The sequence below is a fragment of the Chlorocebus sabaeus genome, chromosome 11 (assembly GCF_047675955.1).
Source record: "Chlorocebus sabaeus isolate Y175 chromosome 11, mChlSab1.0.hap1, whole genome shotgun sequence".
In the NCBI taxonomy this organism is placed as follows: Eukaryota; Metazoa; Chordata; class Mammalia; order Primates; family Cercopithecidae; genus Chlorocebus; species Chlorocebus sabaeus.
The window spans coordinates 23528315-23554690 of NC_132914.1; the positions used below are offsets into that span (position 1 = coordinate 23528315).

The 26376-nt window shown below is 37.3% G+C and overlaps 1 long non-coding RNA gene and 1 pseudogene across 1 annotated transcript; both read left to right on the top strand.

Annotated features, from left to right (window-relative positions):
- Nucleotides 1–466: 466 nt before the first annotated feature.
- LOC119621283 (small ribosomal subunit protein eS27-like) lies at nucleotides 467–713 on the top strand (annotated as a pseudogene).
- An 18851-nt stretch (nucleotides 714–19564) lies between these two features.
- Nucleotides 19565–24761, top strand: LOC140712841 (uncharacterized). Its single transcript, XR_012094648.1, has 2 exons — nucleotides 19565–19803; nucleotides 19881–24761. It is a non-coding gene; the product is annotated as an uncharacterized lncRNA (long non-coding RNA).
- The last annotated feature ends 1615 nt before the right edge of the window (nucleotides 24762–26376 follow it).

Genomic DNA, 26376 nt, shown 5'->3' on the forward strand with positions numbered 1-26376 from the left:
CTTCTCAGAATTTCTTCCAGGAGCAGAGGAAGAACTTGCCCCATAGAATGAACCAGCGTTGAGGTAGGTAGTGATAACAGTTGTTCTATATTTGCACCCAACTAGTTTACACTATCAGAGCGAGAGGGTTTTGTTTTGTTTTGCTTCGTTTCTCTCTGGGCAGTTCCCTGACTCTCCATTCCACAGACAGTGCTTTTCAATTCTTAGCTCACCCTGTGTACTATATTCCCTCTCCACTAGGAAGCATGGAAGAAACTTGGAGGTAGGAGCAGAGGATGTATTAAAATTGGAAAGTTACCTAACCAATGACTTCCATTTCTAACACCAGCACCTCATTTGAAAATCTCTCCTACAGACAGACCATTAAAGACTCCTTTAAATGGTTCCCAATGTGACCATCAGAATCATTGGGAAAGACTTTTTTTAAATGACATATTTCCCTTTCTAGTGGTGACTACCTACCCATGAGAACATGCGTCTCCCAAAAGATCTCTTTTATTCCTCTCCAGAAGAGGAAACGCAAGGAGTGCCTGATGCAGAGCCCCAGGCACTTTATTGATATGAAATGCCCAGGGTGCTATAAAATCACCACGGTCTTTAGCCAGGCACAAACAGTAGTTTTGTGTGTTGGTGGCTCCACTGTTCTCCGCCTGCCTACAGGAGAAAAAGCAAGGCTTACCGAAGAAGGTTCCTTCAGGAGGAAGCAGCATTAAAAGCACCTTCTATCAAGATGAATAGGAAATCATCTTGATAAACATATTTTGGATTTGAAAAGAATTACAGATTACTATGCCCCACCCTGGATCCACTGACTGAGAATCTCTGGGAAGTTTAGGAAATGTCTTCTGAATCTTTTGAGCAATCCTAGTCAACTGGGCTACAGGGGCGGACATTTGGGAAGATGGGTGGAACATTTTGAGGGTGCTGGAATCTGGTAAATGTATTGCTCTGAAAAGACCATGTATTCAGGTGAAAGGAGTCAGGCTGAAAGATTTTTTGCTATGTTTTCTACTTTTTTCCCTTCATCTTTAGAACATTTAGATTGCTATTTTAAGTCACTGGATGGATGTTAGAGTGTTTACTGGATTGGTCTTTTTCCACTGTATTGGGACATTACTTCTGTTCTAGTGGCTTCTTGGCCATCTGGTAATTCTGTGGATGGGAGCAAAAATGGAAAACAGAGGGCACTATTAGCCTGCAACTCCAAAACATAACAGTTGTCTGACTTTCCACCAACCCTGCCAAAACTAGGCCAATGACAATATTGTTTCTAACCCACATGCCTCCCTCAGGTCAATTTGGAAACCCATCCCTTGTAGCAGAGCAAGTCTGTCACTAATGGAAAAGGATCAATGGGTTAAAAAATAAAGATTAGGTCCAGGAGTTTTGCCAGCATCAAGAAATATGCTCCATCAGGAAAGCTGGGTGTAGGATAATAATAATTCTAATTTTCTTTGTCTTTTTCTTTGGAACTCTTTGCAGTTGTTGAATAAGGACCAAAGGAAATGAAATGCACTGCTTTATTAGTGTTCTCTGAGCCAGTATACTAATTATTTTTCCCGACAAATGTCTGTGAAGAGGGTGTTAGAGTAGCCTGATTTATGGCTACTTTGCTTTGCAAGTCATATGCTCATGTTAGGAAAGCACAAATAGAAGAATATTTTAAGTGCCAAAAATATGAAATGTTAAACTTTATTTTTGAGTGACTTTATTTTTGTTCTTGATTTAGAAGCATTAATATATTTTTTTTGACAACTAAACAGTAAGGGAGATCTTTTGGCTGGTGTGAATTCTTATAGGCTAGAGAGAAATACATCTATCTACTTCTTGAGTTTTGAGTAGGTTGTTGAGTTGAGAAATTTTAGATAAGCACCTTCTACACCCACTTAAACACTGGGAAATAGGGGGACTGGGGAATGGCATTTTATTGTACTCAGGTTGAAGGACAAGAATTGGTTTGTTTGAGGGGTGAAGGAAAGAAGGTGATAATCATTCTTAAATGACTAAAGGGTTGTCATAGGAAAGACTTTTGTAATGCTCCAGGGGACGGAACTACAACCTTCTCCTTCACTCCCCATACTGAGTTGATTACTAAATACTGATGAGAGTCTTATTTCATATCTCTCAGATCTGTTGATTCATTCACCTCCTCACTTCTGCTACCTTAGCCTAGATATATTTTCTCTTGCAGGATGAGGCAACAGAGAGAGGGCAGGAGGAAGAGTGGGGAAGAAACTGTTTACGGGTATCCTCTTGTTCTTTCTTATGTTTTCTCTTTTCTCTGATTCATTCTCTTCAGTCAGAATAATTTTTCAAATCAGAAGGCAAATCATGTCACTTGCTCACATAATATATTCTACTGATTCTCCATTGTCTGGAGAATAAAGTCTGAGCCCTTCATCATGATGTACAAATCTCTTCTTAATATGCGTCTTACAGATTTTTGCCAGTCTTAGCATCTACTCCACAACCTTTAATTTTGGACATACAGAGCTACTAGAGGTTTCCTAAATGTCCTGCTCTTCTTTGCTTCTGTGCTTGTACCTATACTCTTCCTGGTACCCAGAATGTTGTTTCTCTTTTGATTCCTATTCATCTTTTAGGACATCCTCCTCTAGTTTCTCAAAGCATTCTGTATATCCATATATTGGCATTTATTAATTCTGTCATCAGACCCTCTGTCCCTACCTCCAGGACACTGTGAGTTCCCTGAAGGCAGTTGTATCTCTATCTCCAGCTCTTAGCACAGTGAGTTTCTGCAAGGAGCTCTGTTGAAGCTATTTACAGGAGGATTTCATCTTAATATGAGTTAGAACTTTTAAACAATTATGGCTGTTCAACAATTGAAGAGGCTGTCTGATACAGAGGAGGTGCTTAGCAAATAAGTAGAATATTGAATGAGCTGTGAACACTTGAATTTTCCTGTCACCAGGAAGTACTCAAGTCAACTTTGCCCGGCTTATTGAAGCACTGTAAGAAGTGTTTCATGATGAACCATTGAAAAATTTCCACCAAGAGTTATTGCACTGTACTTTTACTATATATATATGTGTAAAATATACACAAACATATATGTATTTTGAGCTATATAGATCAGATTATATAAGAAGTATAATATATATATTTTATGTTATATACAATTTTATATATAAAATAACTGGTTTCTTTCCAGGTCACAATTCTTTCTCTTTTTTCTTGCTTGAAGAACAGTCAACTGTGAATATTATTTAAGACATTATTTTTCTTACTTTCAGCATTAGGGCTGTTCATACCTTTTCAATTCCCCTGAACAAGTCTTCAAGGTAATTCTGGCTGCTATTGACAACTAAAGTACCTACATGATGGGAGCAGATTGGAAAAAGTAAATAGTTTGGAGAGGAAAAAATATCCCATATTTTCTCCTCAAAGTTAGAGAAAAAGAGAATTATGCAAAAAGAGAAAATATGTAAGTCTCATAATTTTTAAGACTAACATATATGACAATTTATAAAATTATCTCTTTGAATACAGCACATTATGTTGCTTTATTGTTTATCCAACTTATCAAAACATCACAAGTTATATAGGAAAGATACTACCAGTTATGATGATGTATCCCTCACTATAGGCAAACATAACCCTTGACATGTAGTGGTAATCTTGATACTATCTTTGAGATAAACCATATGTCCTGAAAGAAACTTACCTATACAAGGTCAGGAAAATATCACGTAGAGGCACAATGGAGGTGTAGTTAGAGACAGATTAGGGGACAAAAATTACAAAGTCTCAAGCAAGACAAGTTTATTTCTCCATCATATAAGAGGGTGGAGATAGTCCTGGGAGAGTAGGTGACTGCTCCAAAAACATATTCAGCCAACCATGTTCCAACTGATACTTTGCAGCCTGTGCCTGGATCACCTGGAGGATTTTTCTTTTAAAACAGAGTGCTGGGCCCCAACTCCAGAGTTTCTGATTGAATAGTTCAGGGGTGAGGCGTGAGAATTTGCATTGTCAAGTTTTCGGGGGAAGCTGATGCTGCTCGTCAGGGAACTACACTTGAAAATGCACTACCCTATGGTGCTGTCCTCATCTGGACCAGCCCATGGGAAAAGAAAAACAGAGAAAAAGATATGACCCAGAGATGATACACACTTTTTTGCTGGGATTCTTTTAGGCAGATCAGAGTCAAATGGCCTCACCTATCTCCAAGAAAAATAAAAATGCAGAAGCTTCCATTATTAAAGGGAAGAAGAAATCCTTCCAATATTGAGTCTTCTGACCTGTAAGCAAGATACAGCTCTCCAGTTATTCGGGTTTTCTGTAATTCTGTCAGCAATGTTTTGTGGTTTTGGGGTACAAGTCTTTCACATCTTTTATCGGATTTTTTTTAAGTATTTCATATTTTTGATGTTATAAGTGGTATTATTTTTACTTTTTGAATGTTTCTTACACATATAGAAATACAGTTCACTTGTCATTCCTTCAAATTCATCTAAAGATTTAATAAAAACCCAATAAAAGCTTAGCAGGTCTCTTTTTGGGTCAAAATCGACAAGCTGATTCTAAAATTCACGTGGAAAGGCAAAGGACCTAGAATAGTCAACATGAAGAAAATTGGAAGGTTAATATCACCTGATGTCGAGATTTATTGTAAAGTAATCAGTTATAGAGATGGAATATCTAGTAAAAGCACTGTTGGATTGAAGTAGAAATTATCACTATTACTACATCTTTCCTTCTTCTTACTCAACCCCCAGACTCTCAGGGCATGAATGCTATAGTTTTATGGACTGAATGTTTGTGTCCCCACCCACACTCCCCCATCTATATGTTGAGGCCCAAAGGATGGGGTCCTACAATGAGATTAGTGCCCTTGTAAGAAGAGGCACCAGAGAACTTGTTCTCTCTCTCTCTCTGTGCCATGTGAGAACACCGTGAGAAGCTAGCTGTCTCCAAGTCTGGAAAAAAGACTTCACCAGAAACTGACCATGGTGGAACACTCATTTCAGACTCTGGCCTCCAGAAATGTAAGAAAATAACTTTCTCTTGTTTACACCATACAGCCTATGGTATTTTGTTATGGCAGCCTGAGCTAACTAAGACAATGGTAAAGACATAAGGATAGAAAAATAGGTCAATGAAACAGAACACAGTCCAGAAATAGAACCACATATACATGGACAACCGACTTTTGACAAAGGTGCAGCGACGATTCAGTGGGGGAAAGGATAGTCTTTTCAACAAATGGTGCTGGAACAATTGGACATCTACATGCAAAAGAAACCAAACAAGCATCAATTCAAACCTTGAACTATATAAAAAAATTAACTCAGATTTCCAAATTGAATCATAAGCCTAAATGTAAAATCTAAAACTCTAAAACTTGTAAAAGAAAACATAAGTAAAATCTTTCTGACTTTGGTTAGGCAAAGATTTCTTAGATATGACACCAAAGGTGTGGTCTATAAAACAAAAAGATGGATAAATTAGATCTCATCAAAATTAAAAACTTCTGCTCTCCAAAGGATATTAAGAGAATGCAAAGACAAGTCACAGACTGAAAGAAAATATTTGCAAAGAATATATCTGCTAGAGAACGTGTATCCATTATATTCATAGAACTCTCAAAAGTCAATAATATAAAAATAACACAACAAAAAATGGACAGCAGATAGATTTAACCAAAGAAGATATGGATATGTGGATTTGAAAGAAGCACATGAACAGATGCTTAATATCATTATTCATTAGGAAATACAAATTAAAACCATAATGAGATAACACTACGCACCTGTTAGCACTGCTAAAATTAAAAAGATTGCTATACCAAGTGTTGACCAGAATGTGAAGGAATGGGAATTCTTATACTATGTTGTTGGAAATGTAAATTGGCATAGCCAGCTTGGAAATGTTTGGCAGTTTCTTATAAAGTAAAACATACCTTCTCATAAGACCTAGCCATTCCGCTCTGAGGTATTAAAATCATATGTCAATAGATAGCCTTTCGCATGAATGTTCACGATAGCTTTATTTATAACAGCCCCAGACTGGAAAAAATCAAAAGTCCATCAATAAGTGAATGAATAAGCAAATTGTGTCATATTCACATAATGAGATGCTACTCAGCAACACAATGAGAGGAACTATTGGTAATACAACAATATAGCAATATCTTGAGATTATTATGCTGAATGAAAGAGGTCATAGAGTACATAGTGTATGAGTCTACTTTTATAAAACATTAAAAATGAAAATTTATTTCATTGACAGAAGGTAGACCAGTTGTTTCGTGGGGTGAGTGTGGGTTGGAAGGGGTAGACGAGAGGAATTACAAAGGGCATGAGGAATTTTTGATGTGTTGGACACACAGTCGGCCCTCCACATCCATGAGTTCTGTGTCAGTGAATTCAACCAACCGTAGGTTAAAAATATTCAGAAAAAAAATCGTGTCCATACTTAACACGTACAGACTTTTTTTGTCATTATTCCCTAAACAACATAGCATGACAATTATTGATATAGCATTTATATTGTATTAGGTATTATGAGTAATCCTGAGATGATTTAAAGTATATGGGAGGATGTGCGTGGCTTACATGCAAATACTACACCATTTTATATAAGGGAAAAGAGCATTTGAGGATTTTGGTACCTAAGGGAGATTCTGGAACCAATCCCCCAATGATACTGAGGGATGACTGTATTGACTTTCTTGTATGTGGTAATTATTTTATGGGTTTATACATACAACAAAACATCAGATTGTATACTTACTGTGTTTATTATATGCCTATTATACCTCAGTAAAGCTGGAAAAAGAAAAAAGATATAAGGAGATAATGGCATATGAAGTTATCACAGATTATATATATTTTTTTAATGCTAGAATTCACTTGAACTAAATGGATATTTGACTATTTTCAACGATTTTTTAAACAGATTCATGTGCATAAAATCCTAAGTATGGATGTAGCTCAAGGGATGTTTTAGTTATGTTATCTTCCTGTTGCCAAATGGGAAACACATATCTAGAGTAGAAGTGATTGAGAGGAAGATATCAGAAGACCAGGATTTTAGTTCTAATTTCCCCAAATGCACGGGGAAATTTATCTGACCATTCTAATTTTGCCACTTGTAAAAATGGCCAAAATAATACTTGGCACAGAGGATATAATGGAAAAAGGAGAAGAAATATCTAGTAAAAGTACTGTCACATTGTTTGAAAAAGGAATTATTACTATCACTACATATTCTTTTCTCCTGCCTTCTCCTTAGTTTTACCACTCCCTGGAAATCTCTTTTACCATTCAGCTTCAGTTGGCATCTTTCCTATTTAAAGCAAAATGTGTTGAGTCGGCAGATTTGACTGACTTCTAAAGCCTCTAGTGACTTGAAGCTGACAAACTCTTAACTCTTTTTGGCCCAGAAACTGAAGCTAAGGGATTTGTCAGTTTCAAGTTGCTTTTGAGGCTATTGTGGCTTTTCCCCAAGCTTGGTCTTGCCATAGTGGCAGATTGATTGAAGAGTGAGTGAATTAGTGTTTATGTCTAAGCTGAAGCTTTGAGTAAAACTTAGCTACCATAAGAAGATTAGCAGGGGAGGGCTGAAATGCATTCCTTCACAGATGGGGGTGTTAGGATTTTCCAGAGGTGTCTATTTAGGGTGAGCCATTTTGCCTGTCTATGTCAGTGCCCAGCACAGGGACTGCCCACCCATGAGACACTTGCATGGGTGCTTCAGAAAAATAGCATCGGCATGTCCATAAGTAACAACATTACTGTAGCATTATTACCAAGCATGAGGGTATAATGAGCAGCCTATGAGGCTGACAGAACATAGAGGATTATGGGCATTTGTAAAATGCCTCCCTGGTGACAACCTCTACCTTTCTTACAGGATGGGGGAGAGCTTCAACCAGTGGTATACTGGTAAATGTTTAACAACTGGCTCTGGGGAGTGGGGAGAGCCCTGATTTTTAGTGTTTGCCAATTTCCATGGTTTAAATATTATCGCTATGGCCAATTTTAAGCTTCCAACATATTGTCAGTTGGCTCACAAAATTCCTGAAGATTTAGATTGGCTCTCAAAAGCTGGTGAAAGCTGGCTCCAGAGCAATACTGGATCCAACAAACCAGCGGGCGAGGCCCACCCATTAAGTAAAGGATAGAGCCATTCGCTGTATCTTGTTCCCAGCTCTACCCTGGACACTCAGGGCACGAAGAAATGCCTGTTACAGTTCATGAATTGCCTAAGGTCACACAAGCTCTCAGAGATAGAAATGACACTTTAAAAATGAAACCATGGATGTGATACTGTCTTTTTCCTTCTCATCTTTTTTGATTGGCCATCAGTGTGTCTTGTACAGTTTAAGTCATACCAAAGAAGATTTCTCAACTAGCAGGATCAAAGTTCTTTTTAAAGAGTTGATTTTTTTTTCCCCCCAGAGCTAAAATGGTCTCCCCGGCTGCTATGAAAAGAGGAAACTGTGGTGTTTTCTCTGGAACTTTCCCTAAGCACTCTAGTTTTCAGTGGGGTCAGAGTGATACCATTCCCTAGGAATGTTTTGGAATTTCACTGGGAAGGTGTTTAATCATCCCAGTGATTTAGGTTTCACAATGGTTTGGCTATTAACAACAGCCTGTGAGAAGGCAGGAATGCTAAGGACCTTGTGGAGCACAGGACAGGTAAAGAAATGTCCTGTGTTCTGTACAACTTCAAATGTTCCCCCCAGCCATTCACGTAGGTGTAAAGAGCCACTTACAATTTTCTAAGCTAGGAATCTAACTTCATTTTACATATGGACATGAAGTAAGCTTGTACCGCCTAAACATATATGACATTTTCTAAGATGCAGCTGCCTTGTAAACTGAAGGGAAACTATCTGACACTTTGTTGAGAACATTATTGAGCATGACATCAAGTTAAGGGTTAACCCCCAGTTTGGAAAAGCATATCATTGCCAATAAGATGACCCAGCATTGGTAGCTGTCACACATTCAAGGTGATTTTAAGTAATAGGAATATGGTTATTTACTCTTTGTTTAAAAATGTCAAATATAAATTTAAAAATGTTTCTTAAATGCAAACATTTATTACAAATAAGTGCAAGCATGTGACTGCTTCCTTATGTCTTTGGATGTAATTGTGTTTGAATATTTTCCTTTTGAAATACATATAACGTTATTATATTTAATTGGTTTCCTATCTGCTCAAACTATCCAGGATATCCTCAACCTCTCTCTCCTTCTTACTCCTCAGGGTATTCATTTAAGTTTGGTTGGTTCCATTTCCTAATTTCTCCTCCTGTTTATACCAATGCTACCTTAGTTCAGGATCATACTTTTTCTTGCTTGACTATTCCAAAGCCTACCCTCATTGTACAATCCATCATCGTGCGGTCTTTTATCACCCTAGACCATTCTCCACATAAATGTTAAAGTGATCTTCCTAAAACACAAATCAGGGAGTGTCATCTCCTCACTGAAAACATCACTGGGTCCTAGCTGAATAGAGGATGAAACCCAGACTTCTCAGAATGGCACATGTGACAATCACTGTTGATCTTCATCTGTCCTCAAGCCGTACGCCAGCCACAGTGACCAGACCAGCCGTGCCATTTCATTTGTCTAGGTTTCAGCATGCTGTTGTCTTTGTTTGAGGAATCTTTCTCCTCCCTCCTGCCAGCCTGGAGAATTTCATTCATTCTTTCTGACTCGATCCAACTTCCTATTCCAAACCTCCGATTTGAATGGTTTCAAATGATCTGTGTAGTCATCTTTATTACGATGCTTAGTGTACTCTATTAGAACGGGCCTATGACCACTAGGCACCACCTGAGCCCATTCCCCACCCCGAATTTGTCTATATGAGATGACTGGGGAGGCGAGGAAAGAAAGACACTATGATCCTTCGCCTTAAGGGGAGGGCTTGGAATGTAACTTCATTTTACCTATGGACATGATAGGCCCTTGCTTTCCCAGCATGTCAAAGACAAATGAGGAGGGCTCCAAGAGGACTTCTTGGAAGAAGAGGACCATCTACATCTTGACCTCTGCCTGGATGCTTACTGCACGACAGAATCCATAAAGTCACTGAGTCGCTTTTATTGTAAAGGGTGCCAAGAGATTTCTTGCCAGAACAGCAGTAATAAATACCATTCATCAGGATCTTATTGTGTACCAGCATATTGCTGGTACACAATTTATGACCCACAACAAAACTTCTATGGTAGAGATGATGTTCCGTTTTGTAGAGATGAGAAAGCTGATGCTTTGTGAAGCTAAGTTACTCCTGGTGACCAGCTTGTAAATGGCGAAGATCACTCTGTTCTAGGGCTGCTGTTGTAAACTTCATCCACTTTCTACTATGCCAGGCCACAGAGTTTAGAGGGTAGGAGGAAAAAGACCTGGTCATTTTTAAAGATATGCCAATTATATCAAAGTAATGAGACTAAAACTGAGACTAAAGAGGCAATCCAGAATTATTACCTTTTGCAATGTTTAAAGCCATTCTATAGCAGGTGCAGCAGTATTTCCGTTTCTAGTTTTAGAAAGGACAGTAACTAAATAATATGTTGCTAATGTTGTCATTTTAGTTTGTTTTAAATATTTGATTTCTTTCTGGCATGTTATAAGAATTGTTAATTTCTCCACCATTTCTAGAAAACAGAATATTCGTGGTTTTGAACTAAAAATCATATTCCTCTTCATTTTTTTGTAGATTCAGGCCACATATACAAATATTTGCTAATTTGTTCCTCACAATCACACTATGCTGGAGAGAGGTGGCTATCAGTATCTCATTTCACACATGATGAGATTCCGGGTGCAAATCAGAGATATTCAGCAACTCCCTCAAGGTCACACAGTGATCCAAAATAGAGTTGAGACTCATTCTTACATCTCCCCTCTCAAAACCTTCCTTGTCATGCCTCACTAGCAACACATATTTTTTACTTACTGAATAAGTATATTTCATGTAGCTATTTATCAGAATTTAGAAGCTGGAAGCTGAGGGTATGCACAAGTTATTTCTGAAATTCCACTTATAAAAATGAGTCTTAATATAAATTACAGTTGCATTACATGGTTGCCATAGCTAAAAGCGATGAGGTTTTCTTGTGTTTAAATTTTTGAATAATTAAATGAACAGCAGCATGTACAATGTAAATTCCTTAAATTTAATTAAATCATACCCCTGTATAAAGGACTATTGTGAAATGTACATGTAATGATTAAAGGGTTTAGTACATATAGAGTAATTTTCCCTAGTGCTTAAAAGGTCACCAGAAAGAAAAAAGTGACAAATATGCTGTTTTAAGCTTTTTTTTTTTTTTTTTTTTTTTTTTGCCACTTTAAAAATGTCACAGTGAGTGAAAGGAAAAAGCTGCCCGATAGCAGATGAATGGGTATTGACAGCTGCACCAGTGTTAAATGCTGCATGGCAGAAAAATCTAGTGAAGAAAAAACAAACTGTATTCACGTTTCCATATTGCTTTTTATTAAATTTAAGTAAAGCGACTTTAACTTTGATTTATATCTGAATTTGGTAATGAAGGCAATTTGTTAGACAAATCTATGTACACACAGAAAAGATAGGTATATAATATAGGACATTTTAATCATGCACTAAATATAAAATTATCTTGACAACACATGTGATATTTTATGGTGTCCATATGGTATTGCATATGCAGTTTATAATATACAACTGGTATCTGGATAACATATGATATAGATATAAAGCACACCCTACAAGCTTAGAATTCGATGATTACACGTACACACACACACATGCACACACATACATACGGAGACGCAATATTCATGGTTTCTCTGCTTTAAATACACATTTAACCTCTGCAGCCATGTATTCATATTATGAAGGGCTCGAGTTACTTCTGGGGGTGTGTGAGATTTCTTTTGGCTTGAACAACTCTTTCCCCAGAAGCCTGGAAAATTCATCATATTGGATAGCCAGGTGTTCTCCATTTGCAAATATTATTACCTTATAGGATTAGAAAAAGGTTTAATTATGAGAAAGGGAAAATAAACAATGCAGCAGGCAGAAAATGTCACCATGCTCCACAGTCAGGCAGTGTCCTATAGATGGCATTGTCTTCGGGCATTCATAATGCACGGGGTAGGGGGTAACGTTTAAGCTGGAAACCACAGAGTTTCTGCTGGCACTCTCTAATGCTGTCAGGCTGCTGCACAGGAGCCCTGAAACTAGACTTTTTGCCCTTTGTCATTCTTAAACATGACCGTCTTCCTCTGAGGCAGGCCTGACTAATGTTTTTCCTGAATAACCATCATTCCCAGGAGAAGGTCATCTTCGACATGCAATCTTAATCACCACAAGCAAATTTCTTGTGTATCTGTCTACCCACTAGACGAGAGCAAAGACCCATCCTGTTCATTCTTGGATCCTTACCACCGCAGTACATTACCTGTCATCTAGTAGGTGCTCAATAAATTCATTCAATGAATGAATGAATGATTGCAATGGTATTTCTACCTAAAGTGCAATACCTTTCTGGGGTTCTTTAGTACTGGGGGTAATTTGTTGTACTTTTGTTGCCAGAATCACAAATAAATGAAGCCTGTCTTCAATTTTCATGAGTTTCTCAACTTTAGGAGTCTATTTTTGAAATAACTCTTTCATACTCTGCTGTCATAGTTGGCTCTGGTAACAATACTCCTGCAAAGATGATGTTTCTCCTTGTGCTTGGGGTGTCTGGTTAGGCAGATTAAGAAAAAGACTTGAAGAAGGAACGAACATCACCTTAAGCTACATAGTTATAATCTATAAGAAAATAGGGAATAGTACTAATGGAAAATACCTGGAGTTTTTCCATTAGCTTTGGAGTTTTAATTTATTTTACCTTTGCAAACATCTGCAGTGTAAACTAATATCAAAAAAATTACATGAACACAATTACTTTGTTGTATAATTAGAATATTCTATCAGCATACATAAATTTTGAAGTGAATGCTGTCATTTTTTTGTTTTTAAAAATATATCTTGTGATGGCTGAATAATAATCACACCTGGAAACAGTTTTATAAATAAAAAATTAAATTGCATAAAATTATATTCAAAGGTGCTAATGAGTGTCAGAATTGGTTAGAAAAGATTATTATTTAGACCCTAAATACCTGTTTATATGTTTACTAGATGCACTTATTTTTTCGCAGCCCAATATGCTGTAATTTAAATGCGTAGAAATGGCATTAATGCATTCTGAGCTATGGTCATTTATATTGTTTTCCATGACAATAATGCCTCTAACCCTATTACCAAATAAATCTTCCCCTAGATTTCATAGATCTCTTGAGCTATGCGCTGACACCAAAACAAGCATATGAAAAACCAAAACCCTGTCAACCTATTAATGCCTATGTGATGTCAACCCATAGCCTCAACTCATTTTTCCTCCCTGAATCAACTGATTTTTCAAATGGAATCAAACAAATATCCAACTATTTAGTTTCCTATTACACACTTGTAAGACCGAGGATGACTGAAAAATTATCTAGTTCATGGCTTCTCATTCCAAGTTTTAATGGGGACTGGTGGTCCACTACACGTATTTACCTTATTGGCCCAGCCACTTGATGTCATGTTGGTCTGCACCCCCGTAAAGAGTATCTACCCTCGATGTTCTTAGGAAAAAAGTAAAGATCATATTTCTGAGTTAGGTAAAATAATGAAATTGTTTGGTGTTTTCTAACCTCCACTTCTGGACCAGTAAGGCTAATGTCTGTTTCCAAGGGGAGTAACAGCAAGGCTAATTATTTATTACCTCTTCTTCCAGAAGGAGTTGAAACTCAACAGCTTTGCTCCCTATACTTCTGCTTCTCTCTATCACAACTGGAAAATCTATAGAGAAATTAGACAGCTGTAAATGAACATCTGTCAATGTTCTGTTCATTTGATCCTGCAATGGACTAACTAAAGACACATCTCTTACTAAAAAAGATTAAAATATGATTTTACATTGTTGAGTGTATGATAGTTGAAGAGGCTTATTCAAACCCACGAAGACTTCTGTGTTGTTGAGTTAGACCAGAGAGAGTTTATTTTGGGGAGCTTTCCTGCAAGGGAAGCTTGTGGGTGGGAGAAGCATATTAGCTCAGAGTGGTTGTCCTTTGGGAGTAGGCCACTTAATCCGAGGGAATTTGGGAAAGTTAGACTATAAATCCATAAATTAGAATTTGGCTGGAATACTAGGATCAATACCTCTCTTTTTAATAAAATTACCTAGGGACTGTTAATAACCCCAAGAAGTCTGACCAAGAGCCAGACTTATAGAGCACTTATTACTTGCTAAAACTCTGACTACATAAAACCAATAAGTGAATCATTCTTTATTGAATTGGCTTTGCTTGCCAATCATAATGGCCATTTGGACTGGCCACATGGTCAATAGTTTCTATCTTTAATAGATCTGAATATTTTAGATTGACCCTTCTCCACTCTGTTATCTTTAAGCAAGTGAACGTGGCGGCCTAAGAGTGACTTTCACTTGTTTAGTTGGATTTTCCAGGTGGCCTAAATTATTTGTCAATAAGTTGATAAGCACTATTGGGTGTCACAGGAACTCTTGAGTGATCAGGAGACTCTATGGTTTCTGGAAGCCATAACCTGAGCCCAGGGAATAAATGAAGTTCTGAGAATAATTTAGGTGCTAAGAAAATTTAGTACATCAGGTAATAACTTACTAAACAGTACTCTGGAGGTTTGAAGAGTTAATGTAATTTCTGAACCTGTGTAAGTTATTGCCAGAGAGTAGCTTCACATGGATGGAAGAGAATTCAATGAACCATCACAGTCTTTTACAGTATCTGGGTTCACCTTTGACATCTATTTTGGACTTGTTTCATCTCTACTTTTAAGTTTACGAAATGTGAGCTTCTTGGTAGCATTTTTAATCACCTCACCACCTTAGAAATTCTTTCCCATTCATAGTATCTTCTCAAAATTTATAAAATAGATTTCAGAATTCACTATAATAAATTCCTTGCTCTAAATTTCATTTAGATTCTAATTATTTTCCAAGTAGAAATGGTCACTGGTTTTTAGTCATACCAACTGTCTCCAAAAAGTTTCCTTTAAAATATCTCATTGTTAGAAGCAATTTTAAGAATATATTTAAAAAGATATATGAGATACATGAGTTGCATGAGATATGAAAGTTTTGGTTGTTCTCAATCTGTATTTTAATACTACATATACTTCACATATATACTATGTGTGTATAATACTACATATTTTTATACTACACACATATATAGTAGATACAGTGTATGCCAAAACTCAATGCTTTTTTTCTGGGGAGAAAGGAAGGAGAATTGGACTAGTATGGGAAATAGAAGGAATGTTAAGTATATGTGGAAGGTTTTATTTCTCTCAAAAAAGTATCACAAAATGTTAGCATTTATTAAAACTGTATAGTAGACATATATGTGTTTATAATATCATTCTTTGCACTTCTCTATATTCTTAAGAACTTTTCAGTAGAAGAAAATGATTTAGAATGTTTTCCTTGATGGTGCATTCTTAAGGAACTCTTTCTTGGAATTAATTTTTGTTTAAATTCTTAAATTTTTGTACTTTTTTCTTCTTTAAAACCAGAAAGTTACTTTGGCATTGTTTAAAGAATGAGGAAAATCTCATTTAGATCTGGGTTGAAAAATCCTTTCTAATTCATCAAAGCATTTATATTTTTTTAAACATTAATTTAAGTCTGTCCCTCAGACTGTCACATCTTTCTTAAGGGGTTTCTCATAGTCTTTTGACTACTCCATCTGCTCTTCTAAAAGGAGAACATCAAACTAGTTTGTTTGACGTGACACAATTAGATCTCAGATGCTCAGTTGCCTGACCATTTGTAAAAGCATTTTCTGGAAATTAGGAATAGAGCAAAGAACTTCTGACTTTCTCTAAGGCCTTTATTTAGTTGATTTTCTATCACTTTGGTTTGTATTTCTATTCAACATCTTCAGTTGAAAACAAGTAATTTTTGTTCAGGGTCGTTTTTCCCAAATAGCACTCCCATTGGTAATTAATCAGTGGTTATTTCTCCTCCTTTTCCACCTTTTTCTTTATCTTTTTGTTGAATTGTGTGCTTTAGAATTAATGGCATCTAGCCCATAGTCAAAAGATGTGCTTCCCAAGTTTTAAAAATTGTGTTGGCTTGGAAAAACAATGCATGAAAAAAATGAACACACATATACACAATACATAGCTATTGTGTATCACCTAGAGATATGAGGAGGTCAGCCACCTTCCCAAAAGAGTCTCAGGATGGCAATACTTTGGTGTGGTTACCACGTTTTAGGTCGAATAACTCAACTTTGACAGCTTAGTCATATGAACAGACTTGATTTATTCCAATTCACAAAACATTGATGTATAAGCCAGATGCCAATTTATTAATTTATTCTGAGAAAGCTATGAAGTGATGCCAGTGGTTCCTTCATTCCCTTCTTGTAGGGAAATAAAAGGAAACATAAAAATTAAGACCATGGGCTGGGCGCGGTGGCTTACTCTTGTAATCCCAGCACTTTGGGAGGCCAAGGCAGGTGGATCACCTAGGTCAGGAGTTCAAGACCGGCTTGACCAACGTGGTAAAACCCTGTCTCTACTAAAAACACAAAACATTAGCTGGACGTGTGGCGAGTGCCTTAATTCCAGCTACTTGGGAGGCTGAGGCAGGAGAATTGCTTGAACCTGGGAGGCAGAGGTTTTAGTTTGCACTCTAGCCTGGGCAACAAGAATGAAACTCCATCTCAAAACAAACAAAAACAAATAAACAAACACAAAAAGAAATAAGACCATGACCAGGAAACTTGGTAATTATGGTATCAGAGCAAGAGGAGTTGGTTGAATGGCCTTGATCTGAAACATCCCTCTCTAAGACCAAGCGGTTTGGACTGCTCACACCATTTGGCCAGAGTGCTGTATCCTCTGGACAATCCTGAGTAAACCTTAAGAAATCCTTCCTCTTTGGACTCCCATTTTCTAGGCTTCTTGATGTTGTTGTTTTTTTTTCAGACTGGCTGGAGTAGAACTGAGCATGACCATTTATTTATGTTAATAGTTTAGATAATGGATATGAAACACTCAGCTTAGCATAAGGTATTGAGGAATAAATGTTGCTTGCTGGTGCTAGGGAGTCTATGTCTTAGTGGCAAAAGCTTGGGCTCTGCAGACAAAGCTCAAATTTGAATTCCACTTCTTCCCTTCCAAGTTGGATGGCCTTGAACAAGTTATTTATCCTGTTTATGCTTTACTTAGGGATAAAATATAGAAAATAATTGGACCAAACTTAGAGGATTGTTGAGGATTAAAAGAGACAAAGCACAATGGCACTGAGCATGCATTTAATATTGCTAATTTTTCTTGAGATTACACTAGTCAGTCATGATTGGTCTTTTGTTTCTTTCAAAACTCAGCTATCACTCATAGTTTTTCTCTTTGGTAATTATGCATCCATCTTGTCATGCATTTCTTGTTGATGCTTAAAATATTTTTTCCTCTGGATTGGTTAAGTTCCGGTATGGGGACGTTAAAAAATAAACTTAGGCACATTAAAATCTTAACAGGTTTATTTGAGCATTCAGTGACTTATGAACCAAGCAGTGCCAGATCACGAACATTTCAGTGCTCCATTGGGCAGGTGGAGGTGGGCAAGAGAGAAAACTTTTACAAGACAAAAGAAAATACATTTATTGGTGAAAGTGGAAAGTCTCTAGTTGGCGGTTAGTTGTCAGTTTCTGGTTAGTTCAGCCTAAGTGTTGTTTTACTGTTTACATTGGGGTTTGGTTTGCTCCTATAAGAACCCGAGGCATTGGAGCTGTCTCAGCCTAATGGCCTCCCAATTAATTTTTTTTTTTTTAAAAGCGGCACACCAACTACACATTCTATAGGTTATTGTTGTAATAAAATAAGACTCCCATCAAGGTAACTTGACTCATTTAACGTTATGAATACTCCTTATTATAAAGCACAATAATTGGGGAAATGCTTAGAAGCTTACAACATGAGACAATCATTTAAGTTGTTTTTACAGAGCCAGGCAGATAACCTCATTTGTTCTCTAGCAGTTAATGACAGCATCGATATTTTCCTGAGGCAATATATGTTTTCGTCATCATTGTCATTGTCTACATACCCACATAGTTTTAAAGATAAACATTCTTTTCTTTCTTTTTTTTAAGATGGAGTCTCACTCTGACGCCCAGTCTGGAGAGCAGTGTCACGATCTCGGCTCCCGGCAACCTCCACCTCTCAGGTTCAAGCGATTCTCCTGCCTCAGCCTCCAGAGTAGCAGGGATTACAGGCATGCGCCACTACAGCCGGCTAATTTTTGTATTTTTGGTAGAGACGGGGTTTCATCATGTTGGCCAGGCTGGTCTTGAACTCCTGACCTCCAGTGATCTGCCCGCCTCAGCCTCCCAAAGTGCTGGGATTACAGGCCTGAGCCACTGCACCCAGCCTTAAAGATAAACATTCTAGATCAAACTGAGCTGGAAAGGCCGGGCGCGGTGGCTCAAGCCTGTAATCCCAGCACTTTGGGAGGCCGAGATGGGCGGATCACGAGGTCAGGAGATCGAGACCATCCTGGCTAACATGGTGAAACCCCATCTCTACTAAAAAATACAAAAACCTAGCCGGGCGAGGTGGCGGGCGCCTGTAGTCCCAGCTACTTGGGAGGCTGAGGCAGGAGAATGGCGTGAACCCGGGAGGCGGAGCTTGCAGTGAGCTGAGATCCGGCCACTGCACTCCAGCCTGGGCGACAAAGTGAGGCTCTGTCTCAACAACAAAAAAAAACAAAACAAAAAAACTGAGCTGGAATCCACTTGCCCTTTTTGACCTTCCTGCACTCTGCCTCCTGCACTCCTCTCCTGCAGGTCCTCTTCTCTCAAAGATCCCTTCCCAGACTGTAGAGCCCCAGGGACACCTTTTACATTGCATTCCATGTTTATAATGCTCCCTGGAGCTGCTGTGCCTCGAGGTTGCCCTGAGGGTGGCAGCTCAGTGGCAAGCACACCCTGCTTTCCCTTCCCATCTTTCTACCTACCTCTTGATTGGCGCCTCAGGCTTGTGGCCCAAGCCCCGGGGCTGTCGCTGACAATCTGAGTTACTGCAGGAAAAGGGGAGATATGAAGCAATTAAACATCACATCTCTGGTGGAGAGTGAGAAACCGGACATAGCCACAATTTCTGCGTGCCTCACTGGACCCTCCCTGTCCCCAGCCCATACGTTGAACTCCGGTCTTTAAGTTTTTTGTGTTTGTGTAAATGTGAGCTCAAAAGATAATTTTAGGGGCTAAAATGAGAGATTTACCTAACCTCTGGGCCAGTAGCCTACTTGAATAGATTCAGTCACTCTGACCCTGAAACAATCTTTTCAAACAGGGGCAATCTATTTGAGAGCATCTTGTGCTTCGTTGGTATGACGGCTGTGTGAAGAATGATGAACCCAGGCACAGGGGAGGGGGCAGGCGAGGTGGGAACCATCTTTGTGTCTTCAGTGTTTGCAAGTCTTGGAGCAGAGAGGGAGGGATTAGCCTTAAGGACTGGGTAGAATGAGGGAGAGGGAAAGGGGCAGCCAGTTGGTGCGATCTGTGATGCCTCAATCTGTAATGCTTGAACAATCTCTTTCAAACTCCTGAGTTCTTGGGGAGTTGGTCTCCTGTGGTTGTAGCCAAAGTCTCTCCTCCAGGACATGAGGATCCTCAAGAAGGTGCCAGAAGGGAGATATCTCATCCAGCCTCATAAAGCCATGAGGATGGCTATAACATGACATCAAGGGTAAGAAGAAAGCCCTGTTCCCTACATATTTCTCCCACTTGCTCACTGATTCTTGGATTTTTTTTTTTTTTTAACAGAAACAAAGGCTTTCACTTTCTAGAGTGAAAAGGGAAAGGGGCCATGGACATGCTCCTCGAATGGTTAATCACCCTGCGCCCCACTGATGCCTGCGTGGCCCAAGCTTTCCTCCTTCCTTGCTAGTCATTTGCCCCCCAGACTTCTACACATCATCTCCCTGCTCTGGAGTCTCCTCTGTTGTCACAAAGCATTGGGTTGCCCAGAATCTTGGTTCTCAAAATGTGGTCCATGAACCAGCAGTATTAGCATCACCTATGAATTTGTGTCCAACCTAGACTACTGAGTCAGAATCTTCATTGTAACATGATATGCAGATGATTTGTGATTTATATGAACATTAGAACCTTAAAGTTTGAGAAGCTCTAGCCTGCAACACTTCTTCATATCTAGCCTTATCTGAAATCCAATTTATAATGGTAATCATGGTATATAATGATACCATGATTTATAGTGGGGGTAATCATTACTATACTTTTAAATAGTACATGAGTTAGTTAATTTTATCATGTTTTCAGCAAGTGCCTTCTGTATTCCAGGTACTACAAGTGCTGGAAGTTGGGGATATAAGAATAGTATCCCCACAGAGCTCACAGTGTAGCAGGCTTATAAAAACAAAACAAAACACTCAAACAAAAAAATCACAAAATTGTATTTCAAGCTATACAAAGCTATGCCCTGTAATTAATGCTATATTTCTTTCTTTACATCTTTCGGTTTTCTCCCAGATTCCATGTGCTCTGTAAGAAAAAAATCTGACTTGAAATGTTACCCTCTTTCCACTTCTTTTTCATTTCAATGCTGTTGTTGCATTGCTGGCACAAGCCTCTAGAAGTAGTACTCTCAGGCCCAATTGGAAAGGCAAATAAACAATGTTTTTAAAATTGGATTTTAGGAGAGTATTTGTGTTCCATTTTCTCAGATGACTTTCTGTGTATGTAGCTCATGTTCAATCAGCAATGCTTCTCCCATTATTACAGGGCATATTCTGGAATTTTTCTTGTTTTGGTTTTGTTTTTGTTGTGGGGTCGGGAGAAAAGGAATGATTGAACATGTTTATTAAACCCAGCCGAGCCGGTTTAGGTTTTGGAGATACCAGAAGGTTATTTTTTGTAAAATATAATTGACACTAGCATCACAGGGCATGGGTTCCAAGGATAACATTACATCAGGACCTTAGTGTGTTTACATGAGCATAAAAGAGCTGGTTCTGGTGAATCAGGAAATGATTTGGAATGAGTAGTGCACAGAGGCTAAATCTTCCATGGGAAGATGCTGCTGCTTCTGTTGCCAGGGCTGTTGCTGTTCTTTGAAGTCAAAATCTATAACTGATTAGAGTTTAGGTCTCTTGATCAATATCAGATGAGATGAAAAACCTGATTTTCTTATCTTATAGGAATTTATGGCATCTCCCCTAGTCTTGAGATCACTTCCTAGCATGTATTTTAACATAGTTTTTTGTATATGATCTTATACCATTGTGTCTATAATCTTATTCCACCATTTTGCTTTTCCCAGAACTGAATACTGATACCGTTACTAACACGACACTCAATGAAATCTCCAATATTTTGGCTTCTCTTCAGTAGCTTTTGCTTTCTTTGACTTTTACTGCCTTTGTTGGCTAGAGTTTTAGCTGGCACCGTGCTGACCCAGCAGGTCACTTCAGTTTGGAAAAGAGTGAGTAGCATTTGTGTTGCTTACTCAGCATGTTATTTCTCTTTGGAGCAAAGTGCAATGGCTTCTGGTCAATTTTTGAATTGATTTTAGGATGGTTTTAATGATTTATAAAGCAGCATTTAATCCTATACATTTGGCTTTGTTTGCCTCATGAAATCAGCTGCTACATGAAATTGTCTAAGGCTATATAGTTCATCCCCTAAAAAGAAACATAAAAAATTACTCCTTGGAGAAGTTGGTGTCAATTTCTGCTTATAATCCAAGCTTCATATGTGGTCATTTGACTTTTCAAAAATTGAATTTCAGGCATTTCATCTTTCAAAAAATTATATATTTCAAAAGATGAAAAATATAACTTATATAAGTACAAAATGAACATGCATCAAACAAATCATTCATGTTTCTGCTGAATATAAATCTGTAAGTTAGCATGTAACTGCACGTGGGTTATAATCAATGGCAAATAGTAAGTCAAGCACAAATACATTCTTGCAGAAAATAAATAGGTTTTGGGTGGCCCTATTAGAGAATGCTATGGTATGACAGTAAAAAGATTAGCTGTCATTCTTTTGCTTTATTTTCAAGTTTTGGATAATTTTTCTTAACAATTCTCCTTTCTCCCAATTATAAATAATACCTGAAGATTATTCTTGATCACATGAAAGGTTAGTTACACTGTGCTTTGTCCCTTTTCATTTATACTGATGCAGCAAGATATGCGAATTTGCATATATAGGCCTCTTTTTAGTATAGTCAACAAATCTAGAGCCATGTGGTACTGAGAGAATTAACTTCTATCTGGTCACCTCTGTGTCTCCAGTTACACATATTTATACAATTTGATATTGTTCTACAAGTTCTTGAGACTTTGTTTACTTTTCTTCCCAATCTTTTATTCTCTTACTGCTTCAGATTGAGTAATTTCTATTGTCTGTCTTCTAAGTTTGCTGATTCTGTTTGTAAAAAATAGTTAAGGCTATAAAAATTCAGCACAAAGTAGATAAAGTTATTTTGGTGAGATACAGAATCCTGTTACCTGGGCAGATAACAGAAAACATGAATAATACTTTTTTACTATCTCTTATTAAGAGCCAACTAATTATTCTAAGAATAATTTTTCATTTTCAGAGTGAGAAACCTAATTCTTAACCTTTCACTAAAGCATTATATTTGGAGTTAGTGCATCAAACTAAGCACACTTTGCTGATTTTCTTTTTCCATATGCATTTCTTCTTTTTAATTTAATTTTTTAAAACTATAGATTCAGCATGTACACGTGCAGATTTGTCACATGGGTGTATTGTGTAATGGTGGCATTTGGTCCTCTAGTGAACTCATTGCCCAAATAGTGAACATGATACCCAACAGGTAGTTTTTCAACCCTAACCTCTCTCCTTCCTCTCCCCATTTTGGATTCTCCTGTGTCTATTATTTCCATCGTCATGTCCATGTGTACCCAATGTTGAGCTCTCACTTATAAGCGAAAACATTTGGTATTTGATTTTCCATTTCTGCGTTATTTCACTTAGGATAATGACGTTCAGCTTCATTCATGTTGTTGCAAAGGACATGATTTCATTCTTTTTTTAAATGGCTGTGTATATGTATGCATATGTATGGTGCATATATACCACATTTTATTTATCCAATCCACTGTTGATGGACATGATTTTGATATTGTGAATAGGGCTGTGATAAGCATATGAGTACAGATGTCTTTTTGATAAAATGATTTCTTTTCCTTTGGGTAGATACCCAGTAGTGGGATTGCTGGGGTCAATGATGGTTCCGTTTTTAGTTCTTTGAGAAATCTCCATACCACAGTGGCTGAACTAATTTATATTCCTACCAACAGTGTATAAGTGTGTTTCCTTTTCTCTTCATCTTTGCCAACATCTGTTATTTTTTGACTTTTTAATAATAGCCATTCTGACTGGTGAGATGGTATCTCATTGTGGTTTTAATTTGCATTTTTCTGATGATCAGTGATGTTGAGCATTTTTTCATGTTTGTTGGCCTTGTGTATGTCTTCTTTTGAGAAGTGTCTGTTAATTTTGTTTGTCTACTTTATAATGGGGTTGTTTTTTTTCTTGTTGATATTTTTTATAGATTCTTAATATTAATTCTGTATCAGAGGCATAGCTTGCAAATATTTTCTCCCATTCTGTAGGTTGTCTGTTTATTCTGTTGATTGTTTATTTTGCTGGCAGAAGCTCTTTAGTTTGATTAAGTCCTATTTGCCTATTTTAAATTTTGTTGCATTCGCATTGGTTGTCTTAGTCGTAAATTCTTTGCCCAGGCCAATGTCCAGAAGAATTTTTCCTAGGGTTTCTTCTAGGAATTTTTTTATAATTTCAGGTCTTAAACTTAAGTCTTTAATCTATCTCGAGTTAATTTTTGTGTTCAGTGACAGGTAGGAGTCCAGTTTCATTCTTCTGGATATGGCTAGCTAGTTTTTCCAATATCATTTATTGGCTAGGACGTCTTTTCCTCATTGTTTATTTTTGTCAACTTTGTTGAAGATCAGTTGGTTGTAGGTGTGTGGCTTATTTCTGAGTTTTCTGTCCTGTTCCATTGATCTGTGTATCTATTTTTGTACTGGTACAATGCTGTTTTTACACTTCTTCCTTTTAGACATTGTTTGCAGGTATTCAAAACCAAAGCAAATAACATTCACTTTCTGTAGTCTTCTACAACTTTCTATATCCGTTTAAGTTTTGTCTTTCATTAATTCCTTCCAAATTCTCAAATAAGACACTTTACTTCAAAACAAAACCATTTTCCTTTTCTTTTGAAAAAAACTCTCTCTCTCTCTCACATACATCTCATTTTCTTATGCACTTGTACTTCTCTTCCGTATTATTCTAGTATAGCATCAACAACTCAGCATTAACAAAGCAACTAACTCCTATTAATCAGAAAAACATTGAAGGTAGGTAAATGTTAACTGTCTATTATATACAAGCACTATGGCAAACTACAAAATGCCTGAGTACATGCAACCTCTACAGCTACACACTCCCTTTTATACCTTTTAAAGTAGCACAAATGAATACATTTGTTGACAGAGCTCAGAGGCATAGATTTCTTAAAATGTGTAAAAATAAGAAACAAGAGTGTATACTGTGTCTTGAAACTATGCTTACTTAGAAACTGTGTAGATACTCAAGAATTTTCCATTAACTCAATTTAGTATTAGTTTTTTTTGTCTAAAACTTAAAAAATGATCTTGGAAAATTAGTTTTAACTGGCACAGTATAGGACATAATAACTCTTGATATAAAATGCTTATGAGAATTATAATTCTATTTCACTGAACATATAATTTTATATTTTCCTCAATTAAAAAAATGTATGAGAGGAATAGTAGCTTATCTGAACTAATAAAGCAGTTAAAAAGTCTAGGAACTTCAGATTCCTAGTTTCTTAGTGAGCAGCAAATACAATTTAAAAAAGTATTTTTTTATTATACTCCACATTGATAAAATTAGGAAAAAGATGTAAAGCTCTTTTAAGCAAAATCGTGAAAATTCATTTTGATTTGTCCAATGATATTCACATTTATTACATGAACTTGGATGCTTATATAAAAATGCTTCTGAGTTGGCAGTTTCTGTAAAAGGCTTTGTTTTTGTTTTTTAAAGGCTAACACACTCAATACTAGAAGTTCAGTTTCTTTATTTTGTAAGAATTCTGGAAACATTAAATTTATGTGATTCTTAGTGTTCTCTACTGCCCAAGCAGAACAGAGCTTCTTTAATTTAAGAGGTTTTATAACTTAATATATTAATACCATCCAGAGGTAGGAAATATTTCATGCACACACAATAAAAAGGAAATGCCTTTCTCAATTATTGACACAGAGACACACAGAGAGCTTGCCGCTTCCATTCTATAACTACAGACAAAGGTCTAAAGTAAACAGAAAAATGAAATTTACTAGTACAGATCTCAAAGAAATTTTCTCCTTTCCAGTGGGCATAAAATTTTTCCTAACTAGGTTAAGCTCACAAAAAGCCAAAGCAACAAACCAAAAAGTGGAACAATTTAGATGATCTTTCATCTCTTACCTGACCAAGAATGGGTTCTCACTAGATTGAAAAAGGTTGTCAAATAGTCATACCATAAAATCAGATTTCCAATCATTATTTGTTCCAACGGGTAATAACTTATCAGCCATGTATAGACTGGACTCATGTGCACACAAGGTGTTCTATAAACTACCTAAGGATTTATTATTTACTAATAATCCCTGGCCTCGATGGCAGAAAAAGTCATGGCTAAAACCATAAATTAGATGAAATACAGACAAACACCAACAACCACAACAACAACAGCAACCAGACTTGGCCAAGAACCAAAAACAAAAATAAAAACATAAAATCAGAAGAAGAATAAAAAACAGAGATTCAATGAAGGAAAAGTTATATTGCCCTTGGGATTCACTCCACGATCCCCATAGAGGTGTTCTCAAGAGGAAGCAGCTTATAATGTGTACTTCTCGGACAATACATTAGAACAGACTGCAGCAGACAAGTCTATCTTACTGGGAAAAACCCCTCAAAGCTGGGCCCAGGGGTTCATGCCTGTAATCCCAGCACTTTGGGAGGCTGAGGTGGGTAGATTGATTGAGGTCAAGAGTTCAAGACTAGCCTGGGCAACATGGAGAAACCCCATCTCTACCAAAAATACAAAAATTGGCTGAGTGTGGTAGCGTAATGCCTAGGGTCCCAGCTACTCTGGAAGCCAAGGTGGGAGGATTGCTAGAGCCTGGAAAGTCAAGGCTGAGTTGTGTTTGTGCCACTGCACTGCAGCCTG